This window comes from Grammomys surdaster, unplaced genomic scaffold (assembly GCF_004785775.1).
Source record: "Grammomys surdaster isolate TR1022 unplaced genomic scaffold, NIH_TR_1.0 133, whole genome shotgun sequence".
Lineage (NCBI taxonomy): Eukaryota > Metazoa > Chordata > Mammalia > Rodentia > Muridae > Grammomys > Grammomys surdaster.
The window spans coordinates 7,158,583-7,169,636 of record NW_021604591.1 but is presented as its reverse complement, the minus strand read 5'-3'; the positions used below and the strand labels follow the sequence as shown (position 1 = coordinate 7,169,636).

General features: G+C 40.8%; 1 pseudogene; it reads left to right on the top strand.

Moving 5' to 3' along the window:
• The first annotated feature begins 5,834 nt into the window (after positions 1–5,834).
• LOC114616966 lies at positions 5,835–8,136 on the top strand (annotated as a pseudogene).
• The last annotated feature ends 2,918 nt before the right edge of the window (positions 8,137–11,054 follow it).

The following is an 11,054-nucleotide window of genomic DNA, read 5'->3' as shown; positions in this document are numbered from 1 at the left end:
ATAAGGTAGCAGACTGAACAAGCTGTGGGAGGCAAGTCAGTAAACAATGGGTCTCCATGGTCTCTGCTTTACTTCTTGCCTCCAAGTTCTTGCCTTGGGTTCCTGCCTTGATTTCCCTCAGTGATAAGAGTATTACCTGAGAGTAGTAGCTGAAAAAAAATCCTTTTTCTCTTCAAGTTGTTTTTGATCATTGCTTTCTATCTCAGAAATAAAAGAAAACCAGAATAAAGGCAGAGGAAAATAAAGACAGAAAGAAAGGGAAACAGAAATTACTCCTCTCCTGACATTTAACTAGAAGAAAGGAGAAAGAAGGAAATTGGTAACTGTAAAGATGCACAGCATTAATTTAACCTCTCCAAGGAAGAGAAAATATATTGACTTAAGATAACTTACCGGCAGAAGACTTCAGGAGATGAAAATATTTGCTATTAGTCAAATTCAAATATTAAGCAAATAACACAGAGGGAAAAGCTTCCCAAGAATCATAATAGCTAGGGAAATGCAAATCAAAGTGAATTATCTCACATGTTAGAATAGCCAATTTAAATGTCTAACAACAGTGACAAGAAGCAAAGAACAGTATGTTAACTTGCATGTGTAGGGAATAAAACATTTGCTCATCATTGATAGGAATGTAAACTGATAAGACTGCCAAGCATGCAGTAGGGTGCCACCAGTCACACTAGGAAACAAATATCTCTCAAATCAAAGTACGACCTTAAAACACTTCTGAAGTGTCATTCAAAAGTAGTCAAGAGGTGGAGGTCACTGAGTGCTAAAGATGACTGTCTAAGAACACATGCGAGCAGATAGTGGATTGTTATTTATAAAAGGGAGGAATCCCTAACATTTATTCTGAGGTACCAATCTCATTATGCTAACTAAAATAAGCCTGTCATGGCCATAAAAGGTAAAAGTGGAATTATTTTACCTTCATGAGCCTAAAAATGCTTAGGAAGAGAAAGTAATGTTCTTTTTGTCAATGGCTGTGGGGTGAGTGGTCAATGGCCTTGTTTATCAATAAGTACTAGTTTCAGTTTTTTCAAGAGGAACGTTCCAGAACTGCACTCATAACCATAAGCATTTAGTTAGCAGCACACTACAACACATTTCAGACAGCAAAGGTATTATGTTTTGAATATGCACTTTTACTACTATAAAAATGATAAATGGTGAATGGCAGAAATTTGAATTTAATGTGAAGCTAATGAACATAACTCTAGAAGCCGCTGCAAAAAAAGAAGTCAACTGTGAAAGAAAATAATAAAACTCATCTCCAAAGTAACATTGTGCTTTCAAATCTGAGGAATAACAATGTACAAAAAAGAAAAACAAATACAGTGTTCCATAAACATCCATTTCACTCTGATAGCAGGATACGAGCATTTCTAAAAATCAAATTCTTGTTGCTCTCGAAACTTAACAAAATGTGCAGATTTTATACAAGTGTAAAGAAAACACCAGAAAAAAAGTGGGTCCCCAAACCCCAGAACCCAATGTAACAAATCTGAGAATCAGGAAAGCAATGTAATATGCTAATTTCACAGTTTACAACTTGACATCTGAACATTAATTTAAAGCTGCTAAGTTTAGTGTTAAAGTGTGAATTGAGAGACTTGTAAACTTTAATAAAATGCAGAAGTGATATTGAGAACTGCCACTGGAATATAATAGAGCAGTACATGAATGATGGGAAATGAGGAAGGGGAGTTGATATTCGATTCATGTAGGAACCACCATGTAGTTGCTGGGATTTAAACTCATGACCTCCTGAAGGAAGAACAGTTGGTGCTCATAACTGCTGAGCCATCTCATCAACCTGAGCATGAACTATTGACTTCATGAAAGTAGATAATCTACAAGAAGACAAATGAGCACACTTTTAGAAGCACATTGAATCTCCTGGCCAGAAGAAGTAGACAAGCAGAACAGATAACAAACAAAAAATTCTGGTAGCTATTTGCCACTTAATAACAAGGAAAAGCCCAGAATCAACTGGTAATGTCACTGTTAAATTCAAATAAAAATGTAGTGGACATTTAATCCTGATCTTTTTCAAATTTCTTCAATAACATTTAAGATGATGACAAGCATTCATCTATTATTGCTTACATATGCAAACTAAGAACCTAAGACAAAACAAAAACTACAAACAGATGCCATTCATCAATTTATCTAGGAGTTGAAATGATGACCTAGTAGGTAAAATTATTGCCATGTAAGCATAGAGTTCTGGGTTTGATCTGTATAACCCATGCTGTATCTGAAGGTGTATATTAATGCTGTACACTGAAAGCTTAGTACTGGGAAAGTGGGAAGGGGTCACTTTTCTGGTTGAAGCTGTAATTTCACAACATATAAGGAATGTGTGGCAGATTGAACTCTTCAACTCTAAGCTAGGATGAAAACTGGGAACATTTAGGGCACGGTGTGAGTTGTGTGAGGACTTCCTACCTCTGAAGTCTCCACTGCCTCACCGAAGCACCTGGTACCTAAGGCTTTTCCACAGAAGACTTTGGGGGCATAGCACAGATTGACACTTTCCCTTCTCTATATAGTAGGATTTCTTTAACATCAAATATCTAAATAAGTAAATCTATAAGTGCATGAAACAGGCTGATCTGAGAAAATGGCAATTCGATGACAAATGCATCTGAAGATTAATCTTGGGAGAGATGAAAATTTATAGTTAGAGTTTTTGATTACATAGATAGGGAGACATTAACTACTATGAATCCCTGTATTTTGACATAATCTTATGGTATATATAGTTCAACTAAATAAGCAAATTAAGGAAGAAGATTAAGCTCCCATATTGAAAGCCCAAGGTAAGTGCAGCAAGACCCACACATATAAGAATATGAACCAATGGTTTCTGAGCAGGAATTTTTAGAGGGCTCTATTCTTTCTCTTTCACCAAAGTCTAGATTTACAGAGTTAACCTCCACTAGACATTCGGTTACCATGTATCCCATTTGTCAAGACACTGCAAAATTGAAAAAAAAAGAAAAATATGGCTTTAGGTAGCATAGAAATCAAAAGTACAATTGTTTATTGAGGTAGCTATAAAAGCAACTGGTTTTTGCAAGGTGAGCTTATAAGCTGCAATTTTTCTGTATTTCAGAAGTTTACTTGTTGATACTTTGGGGGGTATGTAAATGACTGTATTTACATATGCATATCAACTGTTTACATAATTTATGTAAATAATCTATGATTAATGATAGCTCCTTTTACCTTCTCCAACTTTTTTTGTTTTTTGGTTTTTTTTGAGGCAAGGTTTTCTCTTTATAGCCCTGGCTGTCCTGGAACTCACTCTGTAGACCTGTAGACCAGGGTGGCCTTGAACTCAGAAATCTGCCCGTCTCTGCCTCCCCATTTGTGACAGATCTTAAGAAAAAAATATCAAGCTTCTGATTACTAAGTAGATGTTACCACCAGGCTCATATGTAACATGCCCTATTCTGACATAACCTGCACCACTGTTTCCATTACTGGATAAAACTAATAATAATAATAATTACAAGATTAAAAACCAAAACCAGGTTTGAAATAACTTCTACATAGAGACAGCCAAAACCCAAGTCCAATTAATGATACATGAATGCTCTGAAGCATTATTTTGACTCTTTGTTTATGGAATTACAGTACTTGCCATTTTGTTTTTTCATTTTACATAATTAGTATATCTGTTGCCAGTAGAGAATCTCATAAATTTCACTATGGTGTTTGCTAAACAAGTGAGACATCTTACTCTTTCATAAAACACAGTGTCTACAGGTCACTAACATTTGTAGTGAGCCATTCTGCTGCTCCAGTCCGCGGGACAAGGAGCAAGAGAGAGAGTGGGGACGGGACGGGACGCAAAGAATGGAGACAAGACGAAGTCTGCCTGCTGGAGACGGAGTCTGTTCTGGAGACGAAGTCTGTCTGGCTGCGTCTGTATAGTCTAGTCTAGTCTGTCTAGTCTGTCTAGTCTGAGTCTATCTGCTCTACCCTGTCTGCCTCTCTGTCTGTCTGGTATATCTTCTCTGACTGCCTGAGTCGGTCTACCTACCCTGTCTTCTGAGTCTGACTAGCTCTATGTCAAGTCTGACTAGCTCTGACTCTGGGTCTGCCCTGGCCTCTCCTTTTATATCTCTCCTGAGTCAATCAAAGGCTGGGATTAAAGGCCTGTGCTACCACTGCCTGACCTTGACTGAAAGGATCAAGATAATTATCAGAGTGTATTCAGCTGTTGTAAACAAGTCTCTTGTCAGGGTATATGGCTCAAGATGGCTGCAAAGATAATAGCCACTTTTGGCTCAGAGTTGGCTACCAACAAACATTGAGGGATTTATAATATCAAAATGAAAAATTAAGTGTGTAGAACCATGTTACATGAAGTACTAACTTGAAGTATTAACACAGGAATTCTATGAACAGGATGTTATCTTGAGTGTCTACTATCTTTGTTCCTCTCTGGTAAGCATCTGCCTTACGAAGGGACAATGAGTTCTTAATGGGTTCAAGATGTGACCTGGACATGAATGGTGTGATTTCACACACCGGGAAAGTTTTTCACTTTCTTAATGTAAAATGTGAGTCCATGTCCTTTTAAAAGTGGAATTCTGCATGGATAAGCAGGAGACACAAAAAAGATCGAAAGAACTGAACATGTAGTCAAATCCCAACAAGCCATTATTGGTAGAACTCTTCATATTAGAATGGCCAAGAGGATCAAGGAGCCAGAAGCTTATAAGGAGAGCAAGCTGTGATGGCTGCCACGGCAGAAGAAAAGGCAAAGTAGGCTTTAAAGCTTATAAAGAAGACACAGTGTCTGCTGCTCAGACACCCACAATACAGCACCCAAGGAATGACTATGAAGCCAGTGAAGATTTGGAATCTCCGAATCAAGGAGAATTATTAAGTTGGTTATATATATATATATATATATATATGTGTGTGTGTGTGTGTGTGTGTGTGTGTGTGTGTATTCTATCTCATGTATTTGTAGTCATAGCAGCTATGAAGCCGTCTTTATTTTGTCAGGTTAAAAGTATAGTTTACATATATATCAAATATAAAAGTAGGCCAGAATCATGTTCATTCTGATAACTCTTTACTTGAAATTTGTATTTAAGACTCTCTGACTAGGTTTGATATTCCTCTGTCTAGTATGTAAAGTGATATGCTTAACTGAAAATCACACTGATTTATATTTCTAATATGGCTTTTGCAATACTCACTAAGCTGGTAAGGAAGGAAGCCAGGTGCCTTCAGTCTTATTGATGAACATAAATGAAAGCTGCATCATGGATCATGTTTCAAAGGACCATGGGTGCATTTGAAGTACAGGAAAGGTAATGGCATTCAATGACAGTAGATAGGGTTTGTGTCCTATTCAGTTAATTTTTGCTTGGAAACATAAATCTAGAACACATGTGGCCTCCTCAGAGTTCTGAAGTTATCCTCATGTAAAAGAAACCACATAAATTTGATGATGGTTGTTATAAACAAGAGAAATTAGTGCTGATGGTAGTGTCATCATTAGTACTAGAAACATACTCTCCTTTTAGTTTGAAATGGGAATCTGAGTGATGTTGTAGAAGAGATGGTACTTTTTAAAAGTACCATCTATTGTCTATCGTCTATCTATCTACTTATCTATTTACCTATCATCAGTCTATCTGTGTATCTATCAATCTATCATCTATCTACCTCCCTACTTATCTATCTATCTATCTATCTATCTATCTATCTATCTATCTACCTAGAAAACTCTTTGTAACTCTGTGTCAGCAGCAGGAGAATACTATGTGAGTTAGAGATTACCATCTGTGGGAAAGGTCACGGCAACTCCTGTTCCACTCTATGACAATCAGAAGGCAAGAAGTGTGATGAACAAGTGTGAGCGGCATGTGACCTTCGTCAGAACAAATGCAGATGCTCCTCCTCCACCAGAAGACTGGGAAGAGCACATCAGCAGGACTGGCTGTACAGTGGCTCTGAATAAGCTGTTTAACGAGATCCTCGAAGTCCTGCAGTCTGACTGAGTTGCAGGATTGGCCAATGAAGGGGCTTGCAATGAGCCTGTGTTGCTATGGACAAATGTGCAAGGAGGGTGCAGCAGGCACTGCCAAGTGTCAGCTGGGTCACCAAGCTGATCCAGTGGCTGCATACCAGCTTCATGGTGTCCTTGGGCCTGCTCATACTAGCTGCTTACTTGGATGCCTTGGAGACACTGAAAGGGATAATCCCAACTTTGATAGACCAGATGCTTGTGTCATTCGACACTAAAACTGGGGCTGCAGTAGTGGAGGCCTTGTCCCTTCTCCTCAAGAGGCCCTGGGTCCCTGCTATTGGTGTGCTTTCGCATACCAAACCATTCTGTGTTCTTTGCCTCAAGCTGCCACTGCTTCTGGCAGTCATAGCTTTCCTGCTTAAGCAAGGTCATCGCTGTAGCTACCCATCTGCTGAACAATGGCAGAGGGGTAGGAGTTCTGCAGTGCCTTGAACACATGATTGGGGCAGTGAGAAGCAAAGTGCTGAAGTTTCACAGCCATTTCCCAAACAAACCCATCATCTTGATTGGATGGAACTCAGGAGCTTTGGTGGCCTGTCATGTGCCTGTGATGGACTCTGTCAATGCTATTGTCTGACTTGGGTTTCCTCTTTTTTACTGTGATTGGACCCTGGGGGAATGGGGATGATCCCTTCTTGGACATGAAGACACCAGTCCTCTTTGTCATTGGTCAGAATTATCTACAGTGTCACCCTGAAGCAATGGAGGACTTCTGGGAAAATATTTGAGCAGAAAACAGCTTGATAGTGGTTGGGGAAGCTGATGATAATCTCAGAATAAGCAAAGCAAAGAAGAAATCAGAGGGCTTGACTCAAAGCATGGTGGACAGATGTATTCAGGATGAAATTTCTGACTTCCTGACTGGGGTGCTCACTCGTGCTGAGGGTCATGTGGGTTCTGACCCTCGGGATCAGGATGCTGCGAAGAAGAAACGCGGGGAGTTGGCTCAAAGAGACCTGACCCTTGAAATTCCTGAGCGAGGCAATTGTCCTATTTCCCCAGCTGCCAGAATCCCCACATCCCCCTCAGGCTCAGTGGATCTCTCCATCAGCCCCAACTGTAGCCCAAAGACCAAAGTGACCACAGTGACCTCTGCCCAGAAGTCCAGTCAGATTGGTACCTCCCAGGTGCTAAAAAGACATGCAAAGGACAGAAGCTGTGCTGGTCCACAGACAAGCCCAAGTTTCCATTTCATCAGAACTAGTGGAGGAGGTAGAGAAGGTAGAGCTTCGGGTCCAGCTGACGAGGCACAATTTTTCCAGTCCTCTTCCTCGCCCAAAGCCCTGCAAGCGACCAAAGATCAAAGTGTCCCTGATCTCTCCCAAGGGGACACAGTTGGAGAGCCTTGTACTCTTTCTCAAGGTGGAACATCTGAAGCTACTAGAGGGAAGCCCATCATTCTGACCCTAGGAGCTTCAGCAGGAGCCAAGGAGCTTACTGGACTTCTCACTACAGCCAAGTCAAGTTCTTCTGAAGGTGGAGTTACAGCCAGTGCAGCCCCATCTGTGGCTTCCAGCAATGCCACACCTAATGCCATCACAAGCTGGAGAGCTGCTTGGTGGCCACTTCTCCAGGCAGCTCCCTCCCAGCAGCCACTTTAGCCAACAGCTTCCACCAAGGCCTCAGCTTCATCTTGCAGGATACTAGCAGCAAGACCTCTGGCTTCCCAGGAAGTCCCCAGGGCCAGCCCCACAGGCCACCAGTGTGAAATTGCCAACCCCCATGCAGAGTCTGGGTGCCATCACCACAGGTACAAGCAACATTGTCTGTGCCATTTCTGTGGCCACTAGTCTCTCCTCTTTGGGTGCCACCCCTGGTGAAAAGCCCACTGCCGTCCACCAGCAGCTGACTAAAGAGGGCCTCGCTAAATTGGCAACCAGTCTACCTGGCTTGGCTCAAATTTTCAGCCAACCATCAGGCTTAAAGGTCCCCACTACCATTACTCTGATGCTCCATGATTGGCCAATCAGAATTACCACACTAAGCCTATGGATTCAGGAGCAGCACCATCCAAGGAGCCCAACTCCCAGTTGCTACCTTCTAGTTCACAGTGCCTGCCTCAAGCACCCTGAATATCCCAGAAACATGTCCTTACCAGTTGGTGATAGCTGCCTCAAAATGAACTGTATGGTCCTGCTGAAACTGATGAGTGTCTGAAGACATCCTTAAGACAGCCATTTTCATCTCTCTACTAGCTGTCTTTGGGGTTGGGCCTTTGCTTCTTGAGAAAACATTAGGCCAGGTGATATAGGGCCAGCAAGTTGGCTCCTGGGATCCCCAGAAGATCTGGCCATGTGTGGATTGTTACCATTTCTACCCCAACACTGACGTCATTTGAACCCAATGCTAGTATAGAATGGCTCACTGCAGTCTTGTGATGAAGGCAGGAAGAAGTGGGCTGTCGACTGCCAGCCCTTAGCTGCTCTACAATGTGAGGAACTGTGTTTACTATGTGTTGGCTGGCCACTTCCTCTTCCTCATAATGTTTTGTGCAATTGCCTGTACCAGAGATCCTGTAGGTCCAAAAAGAGTAAATAGTTGACAAGATATACCCAAGGACCCTGTGCTGCTGATAGCTTGGGCTTGGGGCTCTGTGGGACATTTGACAGCCTAAGAATAGCTAGAGAAATGGAATTTACCAAGTCAGAGGGAAACCTTGAATCTCTGAGTCTTGTCTGCTGCCTGGTGATGAAGCAGTCGACCAGCTACCATGCTATCTCTGCTGTTCTAGGAAGTTTGAGGCAGTAGGGCAGGGAAGGCTGTGCTTCAGTTTGTTTCCTTTCCTGAAAACGTTGTCTTTCTGCTTAGAAGTAGGAAGGTTGTTGACTACTGTGTGAGGCTCTGGGACCAGTCTGAGCCGTCCAGACCATATCCTGGTGATGTGGGCACTGAAGATTGAACAGAGCCTCTCATTTCCTATGACACTGTGCAGGTGGAGCTTGGAGTTCAGCTCTGAACTTGTGTTCCAGAGCAGGCTCCTTTCCCTTTCATACTTAGAAAGTTTGTATAAAGATGAGAAACAAAGCAACTCAAGTGTGATTTTGTTCCTGGGGCCATAAATAGCTACACCAAGCCCTCTCATCTGTAATCTGAGTGGATACATAGTGTTGAGGAATCTCAGGCAAGTTAGATCAGAGACATGTGATAGGAGTTTCCAGACTCTACACCTCATCATAGCTGTGGAGCTGAACTCACAGTGGTTCAGAGTGGAGCTGAATTCGGAACATCAGAAGGCATTCAGAAAGTTTGAGAAGGTATGAATTCTGGATGAGGCACCCAGTGCTGGGGCCTTGATAGCTTCATAGGTCAGAGCATATAATCACCAAAAGAGAGAATAAGATTGGGGGCTCTGTGAATCACTTAGGGATCATTTAAGTTGGCAGAGGACCCGGAATAACCCTTTGTGATTTAGGAGAACAGCTTGAACAACACTGGAGGGGCTGCTCCTAAACAATGAGGCCCTGTGCTCTGGAACCAAAGAAAACTTGTATCCTGCTTTGGTGGTTAATCTGTGTGCATCTCATGGTTGACTTCTGAGGCATGGCTTACAAACCTTGAAGAACTCCAAAACAGAGGAGGGGGAGCTGCAGCACACTGATTGTCACCTGTGTGGGACTGACAACAAGTCAGTGGCTGAGGTCTGTAGATTGCATTCCTAAGGTCCCATCTCAAACCACACGGATTGGAATGTGGAGAGACACTTCACTCCATCTACGTCATGGCAGACTTGAAAGTGTAGCCCCAGAAGGTAGTACACTTATAAGTATGTGGAAGAGTCAGGAAGGCTTTACATTCTCTCTCAGGCAACAAAGGGCTTGTAAATGCCCTGAGAAAGGCATTACTGAGGAGCAAAGATAACCTTTGGTTGTATCCCTATAATAACTTGGGCTGGATGAATTCATAGAAGTGAGCCAGACTGACGGTTTTGATCTTACATTAGCAAAAGAATAAAACACAAAACACTGAACTTTGGAAGAAAAACAAAAAGAAGTCAGACCTTCAAGCTTGGTAAAAAGAGCACATAGTGCTCTTGCAGAAGATCTGATTTCATTTTCTAGCACCCACTTCATGTACCCCATAACTATCTTTACTTTCAGTTTTGAGAATGGTATAAGCTTTTGTGGCCTTTCTAGGCATAGTACTCATGCTCACAAACACCTCCAACATCATATATGTAAAAGTAAAACAACTATATCTTTTTTAAAACATCAGTATCTTTTAGGGGGCACTTACATTGGCTATTTAATGACTGGAATCCATTTAACCATTGGCTTTGAACATAACATTGAGAAATAATTGCAAAACAAGAAAAATTATCTATCACCTATTATTTACAACTGCATAGCAAAATGGCTACAGATTATTCAGTATTTATATAGTCTTTGATTTCCTATTTAATAGCATATACCAATCTATTTCTACTGAGATTATAAACATTTTAAAGTTTTTCTAGCTTGATTACACTGCCTAGCAGAAATGTTCTTTAAAGAGGATTACATTTCTATTGTTTTTAAAAAATGTGTTAGTTATATAAACAGCAAATGCAAGCTCATAAGTTCAGAAAATGTAGCTATTTTCATTTACACGTATATATATTTCTACAATAACTTAATATGACTAAAGGGATATTTTGTCAAACTATTTCTACATCAGAAACAGATCTAGGCAATACTCATACTAGAAAACTGTATAATTACATAAAAAGTTAAGGGATTAATCTGTTCATTAAAAGCTTTTCCAAATTATGTGTTACAGTACTTCTTTAAAAATGGACATTTAAATAGATTCTTATGGCTGTACTGTAGCCTATAAGAAGCATTAAAACATGACATTTTACTGGAGAAAAATATAAATACATATGCGTAACTATTGAGTCATCTCTGCAGTAGTTTTGTTTTTGCTTTCAGCTAATAGCATATTCCATGTTATTAATATATTATAAAACATATTCTATATCTCTCTTGGTAGCATATCAAAGAATATATTGTCA